The sequence below is a fragment of the Ornithodoros turicata genome, chromosome 1, assembly GCF_037126465.1.
Source record: "Ornithodoros turicata isolate Travis chromosome 1, ASM3712646v1, whole genome shotgun sequence".
Lineage (NCBI taxonomy): Eukaryota > Metazoa > Arthropoda > Arachnida > Ixodida > Argasidae > Ornithodoros > Ornithodoros turicata.
The window spans coordinates 65,466,112-65,492,031 of record NC_088201.1 but is presented as its reverse complement, the minus strand read 5'-3'; the positions used below and the strand labels follow the sequence as shown (position 1 = coordinate 65,492,031).

The window sequence follows — 25,920 nt, the reverse complement described above, 5'->3', positions numbered from 1 at the left end:
TCGAAATTGTATGCTAGCAGCACGATATATTCCTTTGACAGTATGACATACTCGGACGCTCTGCAGGTTCCTGTTCCTGCTATATATAGATATATATATATGGTGACATCGAAGAGGCTGTCATTATTATTATTATTACCTATCATTATTACCTATTAGTGGCCCCATCCTACAGTTTGCAATACAAGCCAGCTGTCCAGTAGTGGCATGGCGACGTTTGACTTACAAACATGTATAGATGACAGTTCTCTGTAGGAAAGTGTCCTGAAGGTATGCTCAGGTAGGCTACGTGCCAAGATACCATGAGGTTTGGAGACCGAGGTCCGGTACATGCCGTGGAGTACAGGGAGACCGTAAAGCATTGATCCCCTAGGCGAGCGCTTTATGTATCATGAATCGTGAAATATGTGATAAGCATTTGGGCCACATTCACTGAGATATTGACTGGTTAGCCCCAATAATGAAAAGTACTCACACATTTGCGCCGTTTAGGTGGATGTTCTTTCCCCGCTGTGGACAGGTATTGTGATGGCACTACACCTTGTTTCAAACGACACTGAGCTAGGTATCCAGTACGTTGAAGAGATTCAGCGTCCACTTTGTAATCGCAAGCATGGAAATGTTCGCTACAGACAGGAGCAGTCCATATGGCACCGCACTGTCTTTCCATTCCGGCTGTCCGATTGCTTCGTGCCGTCAAAAGCTGTCTGGCACGTCACTGGCAAGCTTGTGACATTGGATGCCCCGCGAAGATCGATGTGAATAGGGCAACCAACCATTCAACATCGTCTCTGTATGTCGGTGAAAACCTGACGATGCGACCATTGCGCGGAAGCTGACATCATGGAGATTTCCGCTCCCAATGAACGCATACACGGGATCCTACGGCACATGCTCCAGTGGTACCACGACATGTCACGATGACCAGTGTTGTCACACCCGTCGGAGGAAAACTATGGAGATCACTTATTAAAAAGTATGGAGATTTCCGTAAGAATCTGTAAATAACAGTAAAACACAGAATTTGTTTAATTAACATCGTCTTTATGGTACTCTTTTGGTAGGCGTAGCCATCAAGTCAAGTTCACGTAACTCCTGCAAGCACGTATAGGTGTGGCTAACTTTACGAAACGTCCAGTGTCGTAGGATAGCACGTTCCGTTTCTTTCCGATTTAGCGAAAGTTTTTCTAATTCTATGTTTGAATAGAATACCAAGGATTTTGTGCGTTTCATTGACTGGCATTTTCTATTACGCGTTTTGCATAGAAACAACCTGCTTGGTGCCATTGTGAATCTGCAGAGTCCCATTATGAAATCAAAGGCACTTGTGCACAGTTAAACTATAAAAAAATGGCACCAATCTGAAAGATATGCCAGAGGCTGGAATCGAACCCACACCCTAAGGATTTCCGCTCTGTATAGAGCACTGCAACGGTCGGGCCAAATTTGACATCTCCCATTGCCCATCTGTATCACAGTCATGCCTAGTTAATATAAACGACTTGATTACGGACATTACTTTTCCGTGGACGAAACAAACGCTGTTCAGCAATTCATGGCTCGATATTATGGATGATGAACTTTATGAATAATTTTCGTGCAGGACAAAGGTGTACATATTGACGAGGAACGACTGATTTCACAAATTTTTGCTCTTTTACAGCTTGTTTGTGTATCATCATGACAAAATACAGTTCCCGTGTCCTCAACCCTTTTCTTAGCAACTACAATGTCAAGTAGTCTTTTGAGGGCAAAGTTTAATATCTTTCGAGCAACTACGGTTGGCTAAATTCCGGCAAGAGGTACATAAACAAAAAAATGCTCAAACTTTCCAACCGCTTCTGCAAGAAAGCTGGCATCTCTTGAAACCTCCAGGAGTACCGTTTGGTTAGGGGAGTATACAAAGAACAAAAGAACAACGCCTTGGTTGACAGGGACATGCATTCCATCCCGCATTACATAATTATGATAAGCTCTTATAGAATGACCATTGTAAAGATAAATAATAGGGATATATGCGCATCATTTGCCAGTTCAAAAAGAAAAGGTAGCTCAAATTTTGATGTGTGTGCAAAACAAAGACGGCATAATGTGCAGAATGACCTTTTGCTAGTAACATATCACATAAAAAGGAAAGATACTATGCATAAAGGCATTTTATTTCTAGCCACATTCATTACATACATCTGCAGTTGTACCTGGATGAAGTATGGATGGTTTCTGTGCAATAGTAGCTGCCCATCTGTAAACTTCAAGTAGTTCACATTGGACACCTCTCCTTCGTATAGTCCACAATCACATTGTCCTTGCAGCGAAGCGTGCGCTTTGTTTCGACCACAGCAGTAATCTCGTCTATTTGTACAAGGCCATCCGGGTTGCAACACAGCCATGGCTGCTCATCCATCACAACCAGGCCACTCTGAGAGATGCACATGACAATTGGAGCACTACGAACTCTCTCAACTATGCAACAAAGACGTGTGGCAGGGAAAGAACCACATAACTGTCCATAATACCGAAACCAGGATAGATAGGGAGCCATATGCTTGGTAGTCATTTGCGCTGTCCATTGTCCGAAAAGCGGGGTTCCATGTTATGGAGAAACAAATAGTACAGGTTGAAGCAGAGTTAACTTGAACGTGCCTCCGACTTGCGGAGCGGGAAGAGAGGCACCCTAGCGGCGCTTAGGAGGAATAAAAGGAAAGAGCGTTTCGACTGTCCCGCTTGTTCTGCGGGGGTGTCCGCCTTGCCACGAGCTGTTGACTCGGCATTACCATCAGCTGTGGCTATCTTCGCGACATTTGTTTGGGCTTGCGGCATTTATGTAAATGGTGTATTGGTGTAATGGTGATTATGTAAACGCTTGCGTGCTGCTTTTGCGTATGCCATTGAGATATGGCATCGCATCTGTGCGATATCGGCCAGCGCACACCTTTACATAATTGGCCTTTAACGCCTCAGAATAACATAACGCCGACATAATGGCCTATAACGCCTCAAATGCGTGACCATGCAATTGCGTATTGTCATCAAGCAGGAGAGCTACCTATTCTTGTATTGTTGACTGATTAGATGAGTCACAAAATTAGTGAGCCCATCTTCCTTATCTTTTAGCCTACCACTCCCTATATCCTTAATTTACTGATTTGCTTTATTTTCCCCAACCAAGTCAACAACTGAGGGCAGTTCTAAAACTCTGCCCCATTGCTTTTGCGCTTGAATGTAACGCTGTATCGTGTGCTTCAGAAGAGCGTCAACACTCCTGTGCTTTACAATTAACTCACCCCAAAATTCCGAAGGATCTCCTCCTTGTGTTGCGGCGTTAGTATATTCTAAATTCATTTAACTAGTCTGCCAATTTAAATCTAATAATACCCTCCACTACTCTGAACCCTTTACACTGCCACTGTTTCGCGAAGTTTTTTGCTCCTAACCTTAGCCGCTCCCTCCTAAGCCAAGTTCGTACGTAGTAACTGATTATATTTCTCATTCGTTCTTTACCCCAGCAGTCACCACCATGCACCACTCTACACCTGTTTACCCAAGCTTGATATGCGATTTCGACTGCTACTAACATGTAAAATTTCTGTTGTCTTTTGGTTACTTTCCCAACATGTATTCCCACAGCTTCTTCAAACGTTAAGTTACTTAATCCAAAATATTTCTTAAAACAGGACCACAGGTGCACCGGTACCTTACACTCGAAGACGGCGTGCCTCACCGTTTCTATTTGACCGCAAAGCTCGCAGTCCCTTCTGCGGCTTTTACCCCACAGATAAAACTTGTCCCTCACTGGTATGACCTCATGCGCCATTTTCCACAGGAATGATTTTCTTTTGCCCTCTAACCAGTAACTAAGAATTCTTTTCCAACCTTCCGCTGTTATTGTAGATGGATATTTCTCTATTTCTTTCCCCCTCAGATCTCTGTATAATTCAGCGACTGAGCTTCCGCTGTAGTCTTTGCTCATGTTTAATCTTTTCAATTGCAGCAAAGTGTGCTTCCCTTCATAAATTGCTGGCCGCCATTCAGACATTGGACTCCTATGATCTACCCGTGTTGGCGAAAATGTCTTATGTTCATTCCCAGCAAAAATTTTGCCACCTGCTGTCCGATTTCCTTGCCATCCAACATCCTATATATTCCATGTAAAGCATGTGTTTGTGACAATTGTTTCAGATCAGCAATCTGTAGGCCCCCAACTTCAATAGGCAGTTTCGTTTTCTCTTGCGCTACCCATCGCGTTTTCCCATCCCATATAAACTGAAAGCAGAGTTTCTCAATTCTACGGCATATTTCAGGAGAAGGTTAAGCGACAGAAAACAGGTACGCACATCTCGGTATCATAATTCTTTTGACAATCTGCGCTCGAGCTGTAAGTGGCGTTCCCGGTTAAACATAGTCTTCCTTCAATTTTTCCAAGTATTTTTCCAACTGCATCCAATTGTTGTGTGAAACCCCGTCCTCATTAAACATGACTCCGAGGATTTTGGTCTCCTCCACAATGCTCAAACACAGATCTTTCCTCGGCTTCTCCCCACCTAAATATATCAATTTTGATTTGTCTCTATTTATTTTCGCCCCGCTCATTGTCCCATATTCTTCCATTACTTCTAGAGCTTTCATGACAATTCGCTGTTCGATGTGCGCGCTCACCTCGTTGTCGGCCATCTTGTCCAGCAGATGTCTTCTGTTTTGCACAAACTTTGGACCACCACGTGGTGAACGCGGAGGCCTGCCGCGTGTCAAAATGACGAAAAAGAAGTAGCGCGAGCCATTTGTACGCTCAGGAGACAGAAAGTCCCGGTTTGACTTGAAGACCCCTTGTATAATCGAATGATGCCCGCCGGTCACATTTTTTTATTTCTATCGAAAAAAATATATGTTATCCCACCCACAAAGAGATGCAAAAGGTGCCTGACCGCAGGTCTCTGCGATATTTTCTTCTCCGTCCACGGCACTTCGAAGCAACCGGCGCGATTTCGCGGCTTAAATTTTTTCAAACTTTGTGACCTTGTATCTCTTGAACGAGATGTCCCATTTGAACGATTTTTTTGTGACAGAGTGGATGGTGCACGTTCCACCGTGGGCTATTAAATTTATATGGTCAAGAGAAAAGTATACGAAAAAAAATCCCGAAAACACAACAGAGAGCCTCTTTTCCGCACGTTTGGGAGGTCATGGCCGAGGCCCTGGATCTCCGATTGTGATGTTCTTTGCATGAGCAGAAAGATCATTCTTTGCTCTTTCGTTTGACGTTAAATACATTGCTTTACCTTCAGCCACTATCCCGTAACAATGCCGTGAACACGGAAGGGTAGGGGAAAATTCTCATTTTCGCGGCAGTTTTGACCCAAAAAGGACATCTTGAAATTTTCCGATAATTTGTATTAACATAGCTGAGACATAGCTCTTTCAGAATATGCAATAAAATCTTTGCTTATTTTGGTCCCACAGGGCGCGCAATTTTTTTTCGCACCCCTATTGTGCAGTACTCGCAGGGGTCAAACAAACGCACAAAGAGTGGACTTCTACCCCACCCCCTGTCGTTTCTTTCAGTGAGGGTGCCGTCATGCCGAGGCCGACTATAGTAATATGCACAGGTCACTGTGATGTCCACAGACAAGCAAAAGTTCGTTGCTTAGGGTTTCCCACCCGGTTAATCTCTTCAAGGTTACGTGCTTGAAGGAAATCGGACGTGGGAACATGGCATTTGTAAATACTCGGCTTTGCCGAACTGAGGCGCGAGACGTTTATTCTCTTGTAATTTTGTTTTGTGATTTGCTGGTTTCTTCTCTACTTCATTTTCTTCTACTTCGTCTACTACGGGTGCCTCAGTGGGCTCACACCAATATTTTGCTCTGATATGCTCCTGTTCACAGTCTGCACAATTTCGGTGGGGACACTGAAGTCAGCGTCGTCAGGGCTTGAAGTCGGAGGATCTTGTTCACCTGAAGGCCCTGCCTCAGCAACCCGCAGTCGAAACGTATTGTAGCAGTTCACACATATTTCGTTGGTGTCGTGGACATGGACTGCCTCCGAGGTGCTCAAGATGGTCTTCAAAAGCCCTGATCCCATCAACGATATCGGCCTGAAGTTCTTGCTCCATGGTCTTTTTTTCTTGTGTCGTTGAGTGTAGTCCGGGCAATATAGTCGACTTCTGGTGTGACTACGGCTGGCCATGGGGAGCGCAGAAGTACACGCTACCTTGACGACAAAACGAAATCCATACGTAACATCGAGGAAAGCAAGGCCCTTGTCTTAAAATGTGGACAGCGACGGGAACCCCGTAGACGCCTAAAGACCGTCTTTTCCCACGCAGCGCCCCGACTTTCTCACCCATTGGAAGGCTAACTCCTCCAAATAATATTTCTAAAAGGAGTTCACCTTGAAGAAATAAGGGACCAGACATGTCCTATCATTCCCAGGAAGACCAGGCGACCAGTCCTTGTGCGATCTGTCGGCATTGTGGCACATCACCTGAGGGTTTCAAATTCCGTTTTTGTTCACAAGTAGAAGGAACCAGCAAATAACAAAACAAAATTACAAGAGAATAGACGTCTCGCACCTTGGTTCGGCAAAGCCGGAGTATTTACAAATGCCATGTTCCCACGTCCGATTTCTTTCAAGCACGTAACCTTGAAGGGGTTAACCGGGTGGGAAAGCCTAAGCAACGAACTTTTGCTTTATGAGAGATGAAAGTCACTGAAAAGGTTAGCCAGGGTGTAGGACTCGAACTCACATCATCTGGATTACCGGTCCAGGGCTGGCCTTGTATGTGATGTGACCTTGGCCTTGTATGTGATTGTCCCTTTTATGTTGTTCCAGCCTCAGATCATCAGTTCTCTCATGAGCTTTCGCTTGTCTGCGGACATCACAGTGATCTGTGCATATTACTATAGTCGGCCTTCGGCATGACGGCACCCTCACCGAAAGCACAAAAAAAAAGTGCAGGGGGTGGGGTAGAAGTCCACTCTTTGTACGTGTGTTTGACGTCTGCGAGCGCTGCCCAAAAGGGGTGCGAAAAAAAAAATTGCGCGCCCGGTGGGACCAAAATAAGCAAACATTTTATTGCATATCCTGATGTCTCAGCTATGTTAGTACAAAATATCGGAAAATTTCAAGATGTCCTTTTTGGCTCAAAACTGCCGCGAAAATGAGAATTTTCCCCTACACTTCCGTGTTCACGGCATTGTTACGAGATAATGGCTGAAGATAAAGCAATGTATCCAACGTCAAACGAAAGAGCAAAGAATGATCTTTCTGCTCATGCAAAGAACATCACAGTCGGAGATCCAGGGCGTCGGCCATGACCTTCCAAACGTGCGGTGTAAAGGCTCTCTGTTGCGTTTTCGGGATTTCTTTTTGTATACTTTTTTCTTGGCCATATAAATTTAACAGCCCACGGTGGAACGTGCACCATCCACTCTGTCAGCAAAAAAAAAAAAAAAATCGTCCAAATGGGACATCTCGTGGGACAAAGTCGCAGAGACCCGCGGTCAGGCACCTTTTGCATCTCTTTGTGGGTGGGATAACATATATTTTTTCGAAAGAAATAAAAAATGTGACCGGCGGGCATCATTCGATGATAAATGAAACTACCCGATGCCTCTTGCTGCTTATCACAAGCCCCCATTTCTCCCTGTTTCTTCCCACTGACAACTTCGTTCATTTTAACTTCCCCATCCTTCTCTACAACTGTGGTGTCCAACTTGATTGTATCCACTACAACCTCCTGCTGCACTTCCTGCTGTTCTGTACTTTCCAAACGTGAAAAATTCTCCTCTGACACCCATGGCGTACTCTTTGACTCAACCACACCTCCCCAAGCCGATGGCCTTATATCTGCCGGGACGTTCCTTTTTCTTGCTAGGTCACTTTTACATTTTCTACACCCCACCACGTAGTAAGACCCACACCAGCGGTATCTATGAGCCTTACAATCACGAGCTGGGTGATCAGATGCGTCACACTTCGCACATCTCCGTGTGACCCCATGATACAGGCACTCAATTCTGACACCCCTCACCGTCCAAAAATTTGGAAGGTCCCCATTAAGCTTCATGATCACCAATCTTGTTCCAGTTTCGCAGTCTTCATGCTTTCCACCATATTTTTCCCTTTGGGTCTTGATCACCAATCCATATTGTCCTAACTCTTTTTCAAAGTCGGTATCAGGATAATCAATGGGGTATCGAAATACGGTTATCCTTCGCATTTTCGCTCCCAAATAATATGCATCAACCCTTTTTCCACCAATCACTACACCACCCTGATTCTGTGCACCGCGGACTCTGCCGGGGGCTACCTTCTTACACGCATCCAAAACATCCTTCCCAAAGTACCCCTGAGGGGCTCTTACCTTAAGAAACAGGATGCGGTCGTCCTGGCCCTCATCCATTGCTCTGCCGGCGTCTCAGCCTACCATTCTGTATATATATATATGTATTGGCATCATCGTGGAAGACCAGCCATGTTGGCTCGCTCCCTTTAACGCAACAAACGTACTAGTCTACAACCATCGCAACGCCAGCACCCGAAGACGAGCTCACGGCAGGTCTGGGATTGATGTACGTACTACCAACGGATACTTAAGGGTATATTATTCGGAAACCTAACGCGTCCTCTGCTGCCAAAGGAAGATATTGTGCTGCTGGACTTACGATATTGACGATGTGTGAACCACTGAGCTCTACTCCTCAGAGGACAGGAGTAAAGCCGCTTTCTAGATGGGGAAGTTTCTTCCACTTTGTTCACGACAGAACATCCCATCCTGGCGTATCTATTGTCTGCTGTACTTTCATAGCGGCTGAGACTAGCTCAGACGGGGCCTTCATACTGTAATTTTCTGCAGCAGCACTTCCGATCATGAATGGGGTTGCATTTCTCAATTATGTATTTTCCTCTAGTCATCTTCTGTAAAGAGTGTCCGTTTTTCTAGGTTCTCCGATCCTCCGCTGCTGAAGTGCGCGTCTCCGGTACTCTCTCCACGCACATGCGTCTTACCGAGGAAGCAGACGATAATTACACCACCGAAAGCCTATGCAGTCGTACTTCTGTCCAAAGGGCTGGTACCGCGCAAGCTTGTAGTATAGAGGTCAGTGATGTGAAATGAGCATATATATGATACGATCTGCACCTATCTCTGTCATTCTTGCACCAAAGGCTTCGACGCGGTGCTGCAGTATGGCGGCTAGTCACCATAACTAAAGCTCCTGTGTCCTGGGGAACACAGGATCTTTGGACAGCTTCCTATATAGGCCCTAGCCCCCTTCGCAATAACTGCTCGGGTCTCTGCTGCTCGGGGGACGCCAAGGCACACACGAAGGCTTCCCGCCAGGAGGCACTGCATCCTATGATCCGAAGATGTTGGGAGGCCATTAAGCTCCGGCAAACTATATGCGAACGGCCCTCGTACCAAAACCCTGTGGACGGCCAACAGAGAGCTTGTGTCACTGCCCCATCCCATGCCTGACAAGCGACGGGTCACCGCAATCCATGGAGTATTACTGTCTTTTCCGTCGAGTTGTCCAAGCCCGCAAGCAACAGGTACTGCTGGATCAAGAGCGAGTTGGAGGCGTCGCTGGAGGGCAGGACGGGATTTGCCGCTTGTAAAGAGACAAAGGTCATCAGCATAGATGGACATAGCCACTTTCCTGTCAACGGAACCCCGAACGCCATCCATAACAATGTTAAATAGGATGGGGTTCAGAACGCTCCCCTGGGGCACATCATGGGTCAACGTGACGAGGTTTGTATCACCCTGGCTTGCGCGGACGAACTCTTCGCGTCCACGGAGGAAATCAGACAGCCATGAGACTGCTCTGGAAGGCAGGGCGGCATCAACAAGACCATGAAGGACGAAAGCGTGGCTTACAGTGTCGTACGCCCGCTTATCATCGAGGGAGGCTGCCAGCACCTCTTCTTGTCCACCTTTGCCTCTTCCACAGACGTGATTCAATCCAGAACCGAATCCACTGCGGCTCTGTGTCGACGAAAGCCTGCCATGGCTCGCGGGAAGAAGCAGTGATGTTCGAGCCACCACTTCACTCTGGCGAGTATCATGCGCTCCATTAACTTTCCGAGGCAGTCGGTCAGGCTCAATGGTCTAAAGGACGAGAGCTGCGATGGCGATTTACCTGGCTTCAACAGCCGAATAATACGTGCGCGCTCCCAACTGTCAGATTCTCTCCCTGATCTCCATGACTTATAAAATACCTCCAACAGATACTTCACACATTGCTGGTCGACACTGCGGAGAGCGTCACGTTATCCGGACCGGGAGGGGACCGAACGCGAGACAGCAGCAGCGCACTTCTGGACTCGGCCAGCAAGAAATCCATACCCACCCACCCAGAAAAAAAATAGTAGAACGTTCTACCAAGTGAGTAGAATAGCACTGCAGCCAGAATTATACTCAAATGAGTAGAACTGCAATTGTACAAACGTTCCTAGTGTTATGAGCAGAATTGATTTGAACACCGTTGTACTCAAAACAGTTCAACTGTTATACACACTGTTATAATTACGTAGTTGAAAAAATATTAGAGGCATACAACGAAGGTATAGGAAGTACGGAAAAAAATGTTATAATTATAAATACTGTTTGAGGAAATTTGGCTGTGGGCATTCAAGCGAGACTACATCCATTCACAGGATTGCAGCTTCAGCCGCTCGGGCTACCTAGCGGGAAGTAGGCGGCGTGTTGTTATGTTAGGCTTGCCTGCACGTTCTGCAGGATAGGACTACAGATAATTTCAACTACCTTACGTTTTTCTGACGTTACGGAAATTTCCGACATACGGTGCTGGAAGCAATGTTTACCTCCCCACACTGCTACCGGCTACTACTCCTCGGCCGGGTTTGAACCTGCGATCTTGAGCTCAGCAAGCTAACACGTTACCGACTGAGCTACCGAGGGGTTCCTTTTTTTCCCGCTCAAAAGAGGAACTACCGAGGCCGGCGTTGTACCCTGCCATGCCAACTGCGGCCTTTCTTGATAGTTGTTGAGAGGACTGGGGGAATGGAGGCTCCCGCTTAAACCCAGAGAGGAGAACACGTGCGCCAGTTCAACGCGGCACGTACAAATACTGCCGTTCTACCCGGATGTGTACAAAATTCTACATTTTTTCTTAGAGTGCATGTACGGGTTATTGACTGTGGGCGCAGCTTGAACCCGTTAGACTAAGATAGCCACACGGGAAGAAAACCACTTTGTACTTGCAGCCTTCGAAGGAGCAGCAATGGCGTGGTTGTTGCCTGTTTAGGTGCCTTCAAAGACATCATCAAGCGATGGGGCGCGGTGACCATCTTCGCCCATAACGCGGATATAGGTGGCGAGGATCAATATGAACGTGGGATCGACATCAACTTGGTAAGTTCAGAACCACTATTTCGTATCTTAAAGGAACATTAAGGAAAAATTAAGTGGCGATTTTAGCGGTAAATGCGAGAGAAATGTGTTAGCATTGAGCGCCTTTTGCGGTCCATACTTGACTTCCGGGTATCCACTTCCGGTCTAAACCCAACTTCCAGTTGTCCATTTACCATCTATACTGAGTTCCTGTGTTCAGTTCCGGTCCAACTCGACTTCCGGTTCTCCACTTCCGGTGCAACCTGACTTCCTGTTGTCCACCTCCGGTCTACACTTGACTTCCGGCTCGACACTTTCAATTACTATATGCAAGTTCATTTAATTAGCCTTAATTATCTTCAATTGCACTGTAATTACCTTTTAACTACCGAAGGTAAGCGCAGGTTACCTGAGGTAAACTTCAATTCCATTTAATTTCCACTAGGTTTAATTGCTTTAATTACTCCCAATTCACATTTAATTCACGTTAATTACCTTTAATTACGTTTAATTACATCCGGTAACCTGCGGTTACGTTCGGTAATCCTTAATTTCATTTAATCTTTCTGTTACATATACCTTACATTCATCACCTTTAAACCCAGTTTTCTTGCTTTAATTGCCTTTAATTACCTTCAATTACTCTTCTCATATTCTTAATTACCTTCGACTACTTCAATTTCAAATCATTTACCTTCATTTACATTTACCCTCTTATATCTCCTTTACATGTCCTCTTATACCTCTGTCTCGGTGAGGCTTCACCATCTCACACACGGACGGACACACACACACACACATACATACATACAACTTTTTCAATTTTGACACTGCTAATGCTAACGCATTAAAAAAAATCACTGAACGATTACGATAGTCGGGAATGAGAAGTTTCAACGTAGCTGTTAAGGTTGATCTCTACAGCACTCTTTTTTTTTTTGTGTGTGTGTGTGTATGTGTCCACTTCACTCTAAAAAATATAACTCCTTTTTGGGTGTAATTTGACGATACCCTAACTGACTCCCTTTTTGGTGTATATATACGCCCTCTGTCAAAACTACACCCCTCAGAAAGGGTGTTCTCTAAACACCTCTTTCGGTGTAATCTAGCGGTACCCTAACTGACTCCCTTTTTGGTGTATGTCTACACCCCCAGGCATGACAACACCCTTCAGTAAGGGTGTTATACCGAGGGCAAGAGAAACACAACGGTTACAATAAGTCATATTTATTTGGATTACCCATAATACACTGCATGCACTGCAATAAGAATTACATAGTCACCGCACAATACAAAACATAAAAGTGTCAACCAACTTGTCGACCAAGATAAAGGTATTACGGTGAGACCAAGAGAAGTCCTGCCTCTGGAGTGATAGAAAAAAATGAATTGTGAAACGCCTTAATCAAATTAAGGGCGAACCACAAATTACATGATAGTTACGCAGATGGTTGAGGCGAGAGAAGGTTTATGAGTATACACAAACACAGCCCTCGCCAACATGCAAGCAGCTCAAGATAGAAAGTAAGGCAATCGATAAATGATGATGATGATTGAATTTTATTGGCGCAAAAGCAACTCAAGCTATAATAAGCCAAAACCATGGTAATATTGTGACTAGATAAAAATCAGACGATTATACTAAAATAACGTAGAAATTAAGAAGCACACAATCATAGTGTAGTTAAAAGACCAATGTCCCTACAAAGCTGCAATCGGTGAAGGGTAAGCGAAGTGTCTGTAGCGAGACCCGAGCCCATACCTCTCATATTTCTGGTCAAGTGTATTACCAATTACACCATTCTGACATCGCCAACACACAAACTTGCCAGGGCCTGGTTCAGAAGATGCGCACAGCCATTGACTCAGCACATCTGACCGGAAATAAGTTTCATTGCCCGCTACCTCTTGCCTCTTGAGTTGTTGACTCTTGCCAGCTGCTTTACTTGCTACCACAAATTGCACCAACTTCGTTTGTTACGTATACCCCTTGACTTTGCCTAACGGCCACATGTGACCGTTACAACGCCACGCGCACTGTTCTCTGATCTAACCCGTGCATTCCACTTAAGGTTCAAACGTAATCTCAAAATACCCGCTTCAAAGGCACGTCAATCAACCAGACAAGCAGACAAGACAAAATACACCGACAACACGTACCAAACAGCACGCTGCAGCGAGACGCTCGGACAAGTTACTCGATCCGATGGGCACGGCGCATCTGTTGCTTGCATCCGTTCGAGACCCGGAACCATAATCCTTGCAGTGTCATACTAAACTCAGATGGTCAAATGACCTGTAGTTCACTAAACGACCTCCCCAAAGAACACAAAAACTACCACAACTAACTCCAACCGCCATAGCTGGAGAACACAGAGTAAACAGCACACTGTTGCCAGACCTGCCGTAGCGAAGCATTAGAAATTTGATGGCCACTACACCTTTTTCACACCAATTCTCAAAATAATCCTTTCAGAGCGGGACATACACATATTACACCCATTTCAGACCAAAAACAGAGTGTATTCTTTTTCTTGAGGGTGTAATAAGGGAGTAAAGCAATTGATACGCCCCAAATACACCCCAATTACACCTAAAAAGGAGTTCTATTTTTGAGAGTGTTCTATTTGCTGCTACAGTGTCGCTCCAATGGAGAAATGCGACACACCGGTGTTCCGTAAACTTTTGTCCGAAGCTGTACTTTCTATAGGTATCTCACCTATCCCAGTTCTTGATGGTCATGAGCGTGACCGAGCGTGGCTCATTCGACTGCTCTCGGAGCACCCTCTTCACTTTCCTCGTCCCCTCTACGCTTTCGCAGTGCCCTCCTTCTTCTCTTTCCTCCTCGTACCCTCTTCACTCTCGCCGCACGCTCCTTCGCTGCTTTCCGCCTCAGGCTCTTCCGTACTTTCGCTCCTCGTTCGCTCTCCCAGTTACAACGCCTACGCCGCTCAACCCAGGAACAGTCGCCTATACAGCTGCTCTCTAAAATTTCTCATCCCGGAGTGAAATGCACCGTTACCTTGATAACATATTGTTGTCAACAACTTGTTTGTTTGCCATCCGACTTAAAATACGGCAAGCATTTTGTGCGCAGTTTACGTCGCTATGTGATGAACACCTCAACCGTTGTGTCATCTTTTAAATTATTTTGCTGTAATACTGTGCTGTAAGAGTATGTGAGTAATACTTCTAATGCTGTTTCATTGCTTCTCAGTGTCTTTTTCTTCGACTGTAAACTAACGTTATTGAGGATGAGCTCTGGGAATCAATACTAGCCTGTGCTAATGACACCCAAAACTCCATCCCTAAGCTTTTGTATATAGTAATTTAAATTTCAATAAACGTCAACTTCAAAAACTTCAAACAATACGAAACGAATCATTCCGTTGCATTGCTCGTGATCTCTGCGCAAACGAAACCACGTCCGTCATTGGTGTCCTCAAACGATTTGCGCAATCATCGCGGGAGATCGTTTGAGGGAACCAATGACAGGCCGCTCTGCATTGCCAGCCGCCTTTAGGAGGGAGGGAAAGCGTAAATTGCGGTTTTGTTCGCGCATAAACCACGAACGGCGCAACAACAACAACAAGAACTTTATTTTGACTTTGGAAAGTGGGGAGGTTCATCGCCAGAGGCGATACTCTACTCCATTGCTGGTGGGGATGTGGGGAATAAAATAACGAGCCCCTTCACAATAAAGATCGAAGTCCGATGGTGTCCAGAAATGTCAAAAGAGCTTTGAGCGCAGAGCGTTGCTGGGCTGGAGTGGGCCAGGGACCAAGCAATTTCTATAGAGAGAAGGGGCGAGAGTCCAGCTGTCGAAGAGACTCGGAGAGTGCGGTTCGGGAAGGTTGGTAGTGGGGGCAATGAAGAAGAATATGCTCCAGAACCTCAAGAGCACCGCAGTGGCAGCAGGTGGGAGAGTCAACTTGTCTCAAGCAGTAACGGCACTGAGCTGTAAAAGCCACATCGAGGCGCATTCGGTGGATTAATGCAGCATCTTGACGAGAGGTGTTGCATGCGGAAAGCGAGGCCTTCCACCAACCAATGAATCTCTGTCAAGGTAATGGGATATTTCATTCCGCGAGGAGACGTGTCCCGTTAAAGTGGTTGAGACAATTTCATAGATACGGTTGATTATGCCATGGACGCATTGTACTGCACGTCAGAATACAGCAAAAACAAAACAAAAAAACAAAAAAAGTGAAGGAGAATTATTTTTCGACGTGTCGTACTTAGCGAGATACAAGCCGTCGTGCACACTCCAGAGCAAAGCGCAGACGTCACAGACTTCAGAGTTGCGTCCATTCCCATTGGCGGCCGTAAGCACGTGACTTCTTGTGCGCTGCCTCACTGGCGGCGGTGAGGTCTGTGATGTCAGAGCCGTATGAGTTTCGGTATCCGCGGTGCCTATTTTCTCCGCTTCTATTACGCTCCTCGCTGCGAAACTTTCAATGCAGGTTCACGTAGGTGCAAAGAACCGCTTTTTTATGTTTACCTGGGATGACCTGTCGCCAGCCCTTTAATGGCGAACTCGGGTGGTCATTTCATGGGAACTTGTTTTGCCAGATCCCGCCTGTTCTCGCCAGTTTTGCCAGATCTTGCACGTTAACATGGCGCCTTCGGACAGCAGGGAATTTGCCAGCTGGCACTTTTTCCGCCCGGCCTCGAAGCGACCCGAGCAGAGGATTGCCCAACTATATCCGGTGTTGTCACATCCGCATCGCGAGGGTGGCGAGGGATCTCATTGGCCGCGCACAATCCCGCTGGACACGTCTGCGCCGCCCACACTTCACGCTCGTGGTCAGGCTTTCATTTCACGCCGGCTGGCGAGAGTTTGCACAATACCCACTGAAGTTTCACTTAAAAGAATACATTGGTTCAGGATGTATTCTTGTATTCATTATCATTAACTTATTTGTTGTTGTTGTTGAATGAAATTCGCATTCATGGGACTATCGAATCCGGAAACGTGTGTACGTGACCGATACGGTAATGTTCGGCATGGTTTCATAGTCTATACTTGGCCAAGTTTCTCTTCCGAAAACAGCTTACATATTACATAAACTAGTTTTAAAGATTCGCACTCCCTCACCAGCAAAGCCAGAACGACGTAAGCCGGGCACATTAGGAGCGCATCGCAGGTGATTGTCTCCGAAGTCGTCTGCTCCGCGTTCGCATCGCAATATACTAAATGAAAAGACCTCGATAAAGGTATGCCGACTCTCGCTTACCAGTGCGAGTGCTGACGTGACCATGTTCCGTGGAACACTGTGTTACGGTCCTTGCTGTACAAACACGTAGGACGCTAACCAGAAACAGCATATTCCACGAGCCGATCTCAGAATTCTCCTAGATCTGCAGGCGTCATCAGTCCCGCACGGCAGTCTGACCCCAATGTCTCTCTGCCGCTCCCTGGTTGGCCCTGTCCGCGCAAAAGGGCGCTCACGGATTGGCTCTGTCCAAGTTACAGATAGGGAATTCTGGAATGTTCTCAACATCCGTCGTCTGCTCTTGCCATGCGTTATATCAAATTGCACAGAAACAACTCACGAATTCGCGTCGGATTTTGGCGTCATTGTCGGTGATGAACGAAAATGGCGTTGTAGTTCCGGAATTGACCGCGACGGTTGCGATAGTCCTTTTAAACTAAATGCTATTTCGGCTATTTCGGCGTCTATCCATGTTGCTTTCTTTGTGCGGGCCGCCGCCATCGCTGCCATCTTGCCAGCCCGTAACCGGCAGTGCGAGTAGTGAGTAGGCGCGGGAGAAAGGGAGTCATTGCGCCAGCGCCAACCCTAATTGAAGTGCGTAACCACGTTCGCGAACGGGGGACAAGTGTTCCCGTTGTTGATATCTGTCGGCGGGACTCTCTTTGTCCTCACGATCAGTGCCTAAGCACGATTGCGCGCGATGTGGATCCTGCTTCAGTGCGCTTGTGGTTTAGAACCGTCGCCGGCCCACCTGGGTACCGGGGGGATTTAAGGGGGACGGGGGGGCGACCGCCCCCCATACAGTCGTGTTCCCTATGTAAAAGCCCTATCTCCTGGACGATGCTGCGCCGCAAAGCACGAAATTTCCTTAACCCCCCCCCCCCCCCATGACAGACCCTTAAATCCGCCCCTGCCTGGGTAACTGCCCTTTCAGCACCGTAAAAGTTATTGGATACTGGCCTGTGGGTCACCAAGTACCGTCCATACACGCCGTTACGCAGTTTTCGAAATCATGTGGCCTTCCGACACCCTTGATGTCTCCGTGGTTCTCGGCTACTGAGGACATCGCGCAGTGTAATTAGGCCCATTAGTCTCTAGTCTGCGTTCATTCGAACTCTTATTTCATTTACTGGACTTATGCGTCAGGTGCACCCTGCTTGTTTTTTCTTGTTTTTTTCATTTTCCTTTTGCTTCTTCTTTCTTTTTGTTTTAATGCGTCTTGATCATCCTGTGGCCGGTTTCTCTCTGTTGCTTTTCTATTCACGAGTTCAGCACCAGCATAACGTAACTTTATTTTTATTTTCAATACCCTCAGGGTCACAAGAGCACAAAAGAGGGGAGGGGCTTTAACACAAAAATGGAGCGAACATACAAACAGTTACAAAAAGGGATTGTATCTCATTACGGCCGAAGTCTCATTACGGCCGATGTCTCAATACGGCCGAAAGTCTCAATACGGCCGATAATCCTTTAATCCCCAAGTGTCTCATTACGGCCAAAGTCTCAATACGGCCGAAGGCAGTCTCATCACGGCCGAAGATGTCTCATAACGGCCAAATGTCAAAATGTGTATTGTAACCTGCATTGATATGCAATGTCGCAGCCAGGTATGGATATATATTCAGCAGGGTATCATTACGGCCGAAGATGTCTCATAACGGCCAAATGTCAAAATGTGTATTGTAACCTGCATTGATATGCAATGTCGCAGCCAGGTATGGATATATATTCAGCAGGGTATAAGCCATGCACTGTGCCCTTAGGGCCCTTATCATATTTATATACACATATTGCGAGACAAACGGTATGTTATCATACCACAGCACAATGCAACATATTGTGTAATGTGTACTCCCACAAGCTAGTGTAGGCTGTGAAGCAGGCTACTATGTGGAGTTAGCTACTTGTAGAGAGGTAGATGAATATTGGCTTTGTTGTGACGCTTTTGGAGCCATCCGACAGTCATTGGCCATGACAGAGCACCTATCTCAGTCGATGTCAGTTTATTTCCATTCGCCTTACAATGATACAATTCTTGCTTCTGGAATGAGTAAACCTGCAAGAAGCGATGAGCAACCATGAATAGGCTAGAATATTAAAAAAAACAACAACAAGCATTTGTCTCTACATGGCTCATTTTAATGTGCACAAGCTGCACACGTGTTGATACGTGTCTGCTATTTCATACAAGGTTAACATAAATATTCATTTAGACAAAAGAATGACAAGCCTTAAAAATGTGACTTCCCGGTAAACACAGAGCATGACCATGATATGAATATAGGTTCAGTAGTTCATTCCCTTAATGGAAACATGTGAATATCAAATAGTAATACATTACAATTCATGAAATGATGCATGCATAACTTTCCATTTCTGGTTTCTTTTTTATAAAAGTAGTGCACGAATTAACATTCGTGCACTACTACAAAATTTCTCACTTCACAACAGAACCTTATGATGATCTTAACAGCTCACCTCTTCGCCAGGACTCCCTGGGCAGCAACATCCTATTAGCCATGTTGTTGTTTTTCTTTTTCTGAATCCTTCGTGCAGCCACATACCATGCCTGGAATGGAAAACCAGCTATAAATAACAATGTATTTGAATGACTTCCTCTTGAAGTATTTATTCTAATCAGATATGCTTTGTGCCTACTATGGTGCGCGAAGGCACATAAGTACAACATTTGCAGACGTTCGACGTAAGCAGTTCTTGGAGATCAATTCAAGTACGCCGACTTGCGCTTTTATTTTTGAAGAAATACGACGACAAATTTTAACAAATGAAATATGGCTCACAATGATACGAGTAAATGCTGCTGTACGGTGATGCATTATCGGTATCTTATCGTCTTCGAATAAATTTGTTGTTCCTAAACGCGCAACCAACTAGAAACGGCGCAAACCTACGAACGGATACCGAGTTACATCTATTACAGGCACTTCAGCTGTTTTGATTAATTTACATTACTCTTATGAGAATCCAACTATGTGTGGACAGCACACTACTAAGACAGGCAATCTACGAAAGCATTACTCACCAGAATTCCTGCTTGACATGGTCTTGGTCAACACTGCGCGATATACGTTGGGGCTGTGGCGATTCATTCAACTCGATTTTTACCGGAACAACAGGCGCTGCTCGAAAGACAACGACGGAAAATAGAGAGCCGCTATAAAGTCCGCTAATTTGCACATTACAGCACTACAAAGCAATATATGAACACATCGTAAACAGCAACCACTCGCTCACACACACAAGAAACGAGGTACCCAACGTTGCTAGACACCATCCGAACTCCGAAGTGAGAGTAGCAAAACAACAAGATATCAAAACACGAAAGGAAGAGTATTGATCCTCCCTCCTTCTATAGCATGCGAAACGTGATTTGCGCTGAGATGAACATATATGTTCATGACGCGAGTAATTTTCACTTTTCACTGATCCAAAGGAGGTCACGTGGGATTGCTTGAAAATGGCGAAACGAAACTTGTGAATCGTGCATTTGCTCTTCTTGGTAGCTGCCAGAAAATCGAATCAAGCTTATGGGACACTGGATTACAGGTATGTTGGCATCTTTTTCATTCCTGCATATCATTTCACATTACACTATACGTGAATACATGGTGTCATGTCATGGGTGTCATGTCTCACGATGCTGGGGAAGTAATCGCATGGGGAAGTGTGCATGGTTCTAGACTTTTAATTTTTGATCGCGTAATCGAAATATCGGCACCTTTCGCATTGTGGCTTGCATGTGACCAACCAAGTGCTGTTCCCTTACTAGCGCTTCCTACAAACGACAAAACGAAACATGTGGGAATGTATATTTTTGATTACTCATATGTAACAAGAAAATGTATCGTTTTCAGGTTGCTGCCACTACTCCATGTGCCCGCAATTGTCTTGCGTGTATGATTACACTAACGGCGTCGCCCACCACGGCGGAAGTGTTTTGCGTACACGCGTTTCAGCATGAAGCCTGCAGGTAACATCTGATGTTTACCCTTCGGATATTCTGAATTTACATATTGTCGCTTAGAGGAATTCCGAATGCCCAGAGTGACACACACTTTTAACATTGTGACATCAGTGCAGTGGCATAAGCTCTAATGTAGTGCCCCACGAAAATGAACAAGGGGTAGTGGATTATCCAGAATCCCAAGCACGAGAAGGGTGTTGGAAAAAATTGTTGGAATAGTTACGTCATTACAGCTTAACATATCATTACAGATGTATCTGGAGCTGAAATCGCAAGGGCACCCCCTGTAGGGGGTGCACAGGCAAAAAAGTTAGGGGGGGTCTGGATAAAGCACTGACGAGGGGGACTCCTCCACCCCATGTCAAGCCTCATAAAACACCTCCTGAAATAGTTTCCTGGCTATGCAGCTGCATTATTATGACGTAATTGTCATTGTTGTCCATAATTCTTGAATATGTTTTGAATATATGAAAAAAAAAAGTCTGCTTGACAGCATATGTCTTATAGTCATCATCAAACAAGAGCATATGTCATTTTGTTCAGTGGCTTATGTACTTTTTTGTAAATTTCAGGTGGATGTAAATTGTAGAAGGCAGCTAGTGGGGGAGAAGATCATGGTCATAGGTCATGTGACTCCTGGAGCTCCCAGTGGGCTCCCTTGTGGAGTACTTTTCAGAACACACACACATACAGTTTGCTCACAGAACCAACGAGTAGGATGTTGCTTGAATACTGAGAGAAAATGGCGTAACACATACAAATATCGTGTGACACATATGACAATAAAAACATTTTTCACGAGGGATGCATGAAACACTGTCGCAATATTGTGTGCATGAACCATTGTGTGTGACACAAGCCGTGGGGGCACACCGCCTCGGACACATTTTGGGAAGCATAAAACACAGTATATACAGAGCTAGTATGGTGGATGCTTCTTTTTTCTTTTTGGCCGTTATGAGACATCTTCGGCCGTAATGAGACTACCTTCGGCCGTATTGAGACTTTGGCCGTAACGAGACACTTGGGGATTAAAGGATTTTCGGCCGTAATGAGACTTTCGGCCGTAATGAGACTTCGGCCGTAATGAGACTCGGGCCGTAATGAGATGTTACCCAAAAAGGCGCACTGTGTGCTCAAAGAATGCAGAATGAACACACGCAGCAGGGTCACAGACAGTAAGCATGTAAGTGTACACTGGTGGAAAATTATTAAATATTGCAAAAGAGCCGCTGTCTGATGCCCAAAAAAAATAATAGTAGCAACAATTTACATATAATATCTAACATATGATAAGACATAGCACATAGAAACCGGAAAACAGGAGAGCATGGGGCGAAAATGGGTTTAGCACTCTTTATGTAGAAAATAACTCTAATGGAATCCCTAAAAGAGGGCAGGTCCTCTATGGTAGCAATGTCACACAGTAACCTGTTTCAATCACGTGTGGTACGAATGAGAAAAAAAAAAGAGTCTGAGAAAGAATTAGTATTGGCGTGATGGATTTTAACTTTTCGAAAGTGATCTAAACGGTGGGAGGTATACGTGGGGGATGATATGTAAGAGGAGTGGATGAGATCGTCATATGATAGAATATTTTATGAAAAAGTGATAAGCGAGCAACTTTACGACGACAGGCTAGTATAGGGATGGTACTGCTTCATAAAAGAAACACTTGCTGTGCGGTTGCAGTTTCCCATGATAAAGCGTGCTACGCGATTTTGAATGGATTCTAGCATATTAGTAAGGTTATTGCTTCCGGGGTCCCAAACCGAAGCAGCCTACTCGAGCTTGGGACGCACGAGGGATCTGTACAGGTGCAGTGTAACGTTTGCGCGGGCCACATAGAAAGTGCGACGAATGAAACCAAGTGAGGAGTTGGCAGAACTGCATATGAGTGAAATGTGGGATTTCCAAGAAAGGTGAGCATCTATTTGAACCCCAAGGTATTTGTATGAAATTATACGGACTCCAAGGTGGGGTTGTTAATTGTATAAACGGGAATGTACGTGGCGTTACGGCTGCGGGAGATCCTTAAATGCTTGCATTTGTTAATATTTAGATCCACGGACCATGCCGAACCCCCAGTTATATGAAGCGAGGCGAGATCAGACTGAAGAGAGTTAATTAGTATCAGAGCTAGAATGTGTCGCTCGATATATGACACAATCGTCACCGTAGAGTCGAATGGAGGAAGAGATGATGTCGGGGAGTTCGTTGACGTAAATGAGAAAAAGTAAGGGGCCTAGGACAGAACCTTGGGGTACGCCGGAACTTACTGGGGACTGGGCAGAGTTAGTATTGTTAGCGGTGACAAAGTGTAAACGGAGTACCAGGAACGAATGAATCCATGCTAGAACTTTAGGATCGATATTAAGTCCAGCTAATTTGAGAAGTAAAAGTGTGTGCGACACCTTGTCGAACGCCTTACTAAAATCGAGGAATAAACAGTCAATCTCAATACTTCTGCAAAAGAGTGGAGATCATGAATGAAAGATACTAGTTGGGACTCACATGAGAACTGTTGATGACGGAAGCCAGGTTGATAGGAATTGAAGAATGAGCTAGATTCATGATGGTTGACAAAGTGAGTATAGATAATATGCTCTAAGATTTTAGATGGCACGCTAGTGAGAGATATGGGTCGGTAGTTAGTAGCTAGGTTCTTACTCCCGGACTTGTGCACGGCAAGATTTTGCCAATTTTCCAGGCGTCTGGCAAATGCCCAGTCTCCAAAGATTGTTCAAAGATTTTGCTTATAACGAAAGATGAGTACAGCTTAGTGTTTTCAAAAACTTGGCATTCATATTGTCAACCCCAGCGCTAGAAGATAGGCTTAACTTGTCTATGACCTTGGCAATTCCAGCCGGACTGAATGTTATTGGATCCATTCCGGGAAAGTTACGGGGAGCTAGAACAGGGAGGACGGGATTGGTAGTGCAAAAAGTACTACAGAAGAGGTTGTTAAACACGTCAGCAATATCGGAACCAGGGACAGCCGCACCGTTATTATCCGTTAAAGATAAGGAGGAGGGCGCCTGTTTAATGACAACGTTCCAGAATTGCTTGGGATTGTTTGTTAATAACTGCGGTAGAGTTGAAGAAGGTATTTGCGTCCTTGATGGCAGTTTTGTGTTGGCTAGTGGCTATCTCGTAGCGCAACCAGTTGGGATGAGTTTGCGAACGCCGTGAAGTTTTGAAAAGTCTCCTCTTTCGATTTCTTAGTCGCATGATGGTGCGATTGAACCATGGAGATTCAGGCATGGTTACAATTGTGGTGAGAGAGATGAATTGATCAACAAGGTCATTAACCTTATTTGTGAATAAGGCCCACTTCTCTTGAAGCAGGCGATCGCGGAACACATCGACGAAATTGTCTAAAAATCTGCCTAATTCGAGATTGATGATGTCGAAATTAGCCCTCTTGTAATTGCGGATGATTTTGTTATGCCTCACTCGGGAAACACATGGCAGGTTGATGAAAAATGCATAACAGCATGGTCTCTTAAGGCAGGCAGGAAGAAAATAGACACCAAAGCGGGGTGGGATGTGAGGACAAGGTCAGGAATATTTGCACTATCTACAACTATCCGAGTTGGTGCAGTAACTAACTGGGTCAAGTTAAAGTCGTGACATAGATTAATAAAATTAGCAGCGTCACCAGAGCTAACACATACGTGAGGCGAAGGCGAGCTCCAAACTATAGCTGGAAAGTTGAAGTCGCCCAGCAAGAACAAGGGTGTATTAGGAAAACGTACGTTTATAAGGTTTAATGCGTCATACAGCTCGTTAACGAAAAACCTATTCTCTGAAGGAGGACGATAACAAATGGCAAGAATTACGGGCTTGTGTAAGTAATCAGCAGTTAGCCACAGGGTTTCGAGATTGCAATCTATATGTACGGGAGAGGAGGCAAGACTATTGCGCTATTGATAGACACTGCAATCAATACGCCACCACCAGATCTGCTAGGCCTATCAGCACGATATACAGGGTGTTTCAAAAAACGTGTCATTCGGACTTTATAAAAAAAACGGGGCGACGGAAAAATACGGGGTAAACGGCATTTGTGTGGCAACTGAATTTGCCATCTTGCAAAAATATTTTCATTTGATTTTAATTGAAATAAATTGAATTTCTTTAATTGAACTCCAAAATTTTCCAAGTCAACCTAACGTTTTTGTTTTTTTTTACAGAATTAGAGAGCCCGTAGCGAACTTAGTCAGATCCGCCAAGAAATCCGCTCGATATTGCAAATGGAACTGCCCAAAAAAAAAGACCCGAAATTGAGGCTTCAAAGTTTCTGGTATTCAACGGCGCACGAAATCAGACGCAAGGATTCGTGGTGAGGAGGACTTGCTCCTGCCCCCATGAAAGATAGAAAGTCGGGGAAAAAAACAGGGCGGGAAAAAAGAGGCGGAATCATTTTTGTTTGCCGCTTATCAACGTATAGTGGAATGTCCCTCGCCTTGATATCAGCGCGTCTTGTGCTGCACGCCGGTCCGGCGATAAACTGTTCTTAGAACATGTCCTGCCCTCCCCGCATCTTTGCGACTGATTTGGTGCGCTGTTGAATAACCGAAACTCTGAAGCCTCAACTTCTCAACTTTTTTGGGCAGTTCCCTTTGCAATATCGAGCGGATTTCTTGGTGGTTCTGACTAAGTTCGCTACGAGCTCTCTAGTTCTGTAAAAAAAACGTGAGGTTGACTTGGGAAATTTTGAAGTTCAATTAAAGAAATTCAATTTCTTTTAATTAAAATCAAATGAAAATATTTTTACAAGATGGCAAATTCAGTTGCCACAGAAGTGCCGTTTACCCAGTATTTTTCCGTCGCCCCGTTTTTTTATAAAGTCCGAATGACACGTTTTTTGAAACACCCTGTATAGTGTAGTGTTTACAACAGGAAAAGAGTTCGGAGTTACATATTTTAGCTGACAGCCAGGTTTCAGTAAGGAAGATAATGTCCGCATCGCATGAGTCTATGACGGAGCAATGATCATCCTGTTTATTGATTAAACTACGGATGTCGGTATACAGTACAGATATTCTGGGGGTGGTTGAGTGACTTCTAGTGACCCTGTGTGATGGCTATTGGGAACGATTCCCGTCACGTATAGGACGAGGCACATGAGAGATCCAACATTTTGGGGATCACGGGAAAGCTCGACAACAGCATTGTTGTGTGATGAAGACGAGGAGCCGCTGACGTTTCGGATAGCGCTTGCACGTTCAACTAGGTTATGTCGTGACGAGGAAGTCATTGTAACGATTGGAATATCCCCAGTTCTTTTGGAAACGCATTGTACAGAACAGCTGGGAGGATCGTACATGTAACAACTGTCACCAATCCAGACCTTGTTGAAA

The 25,920-nt window shown here is 45.2% G+C and overlaps 2 long non-coding RNA genes across 3 annotated transcripts; one reads left to right on the top strand and one right to left on the bottom strand.

The window, feature by feature from the left end:
• Positions 1-18,557: 18,557 nt before the first annotated feature.
• On the bottom strand, positions 18,558-19,902 carry LOC135399849 (uncharacterized). 2 transcript variants are annotated; one of them, XR_010424430.1, is made up of 3 exons: positions 19,613-19,902; positions 19,048-19,138; positions 18,558-18,625 (listed from the first exon to the last, which is right to left on the bottom strand). It is a non-coding gene; the product is annotated as an uncharacterized LOC135399849 (long non-coding RNA). The 2 variants fall into 2 exon arrangements; XR_010424428.1 differs by having other exon boundaries at positions 18,558-19,138.
• A 91-nt stretch (positions 19,903-19,993) lies between these two features.
• Positions 19,994-21,613, top strand: LOC135399844 (uncharacterized). Its single transcript, XR_010424425.1, has 3 exons — positions 19,994-20,136; positions 20,445-20,560; positions 21,127-21,613. It is a non-coding gene; the product is annotated as an uncharacterized LOC135399844 (long non-coding RNA).
• The last annotated feature ends 4,307 nt before the right edge of the window (positions 21,614-25,920 follow it).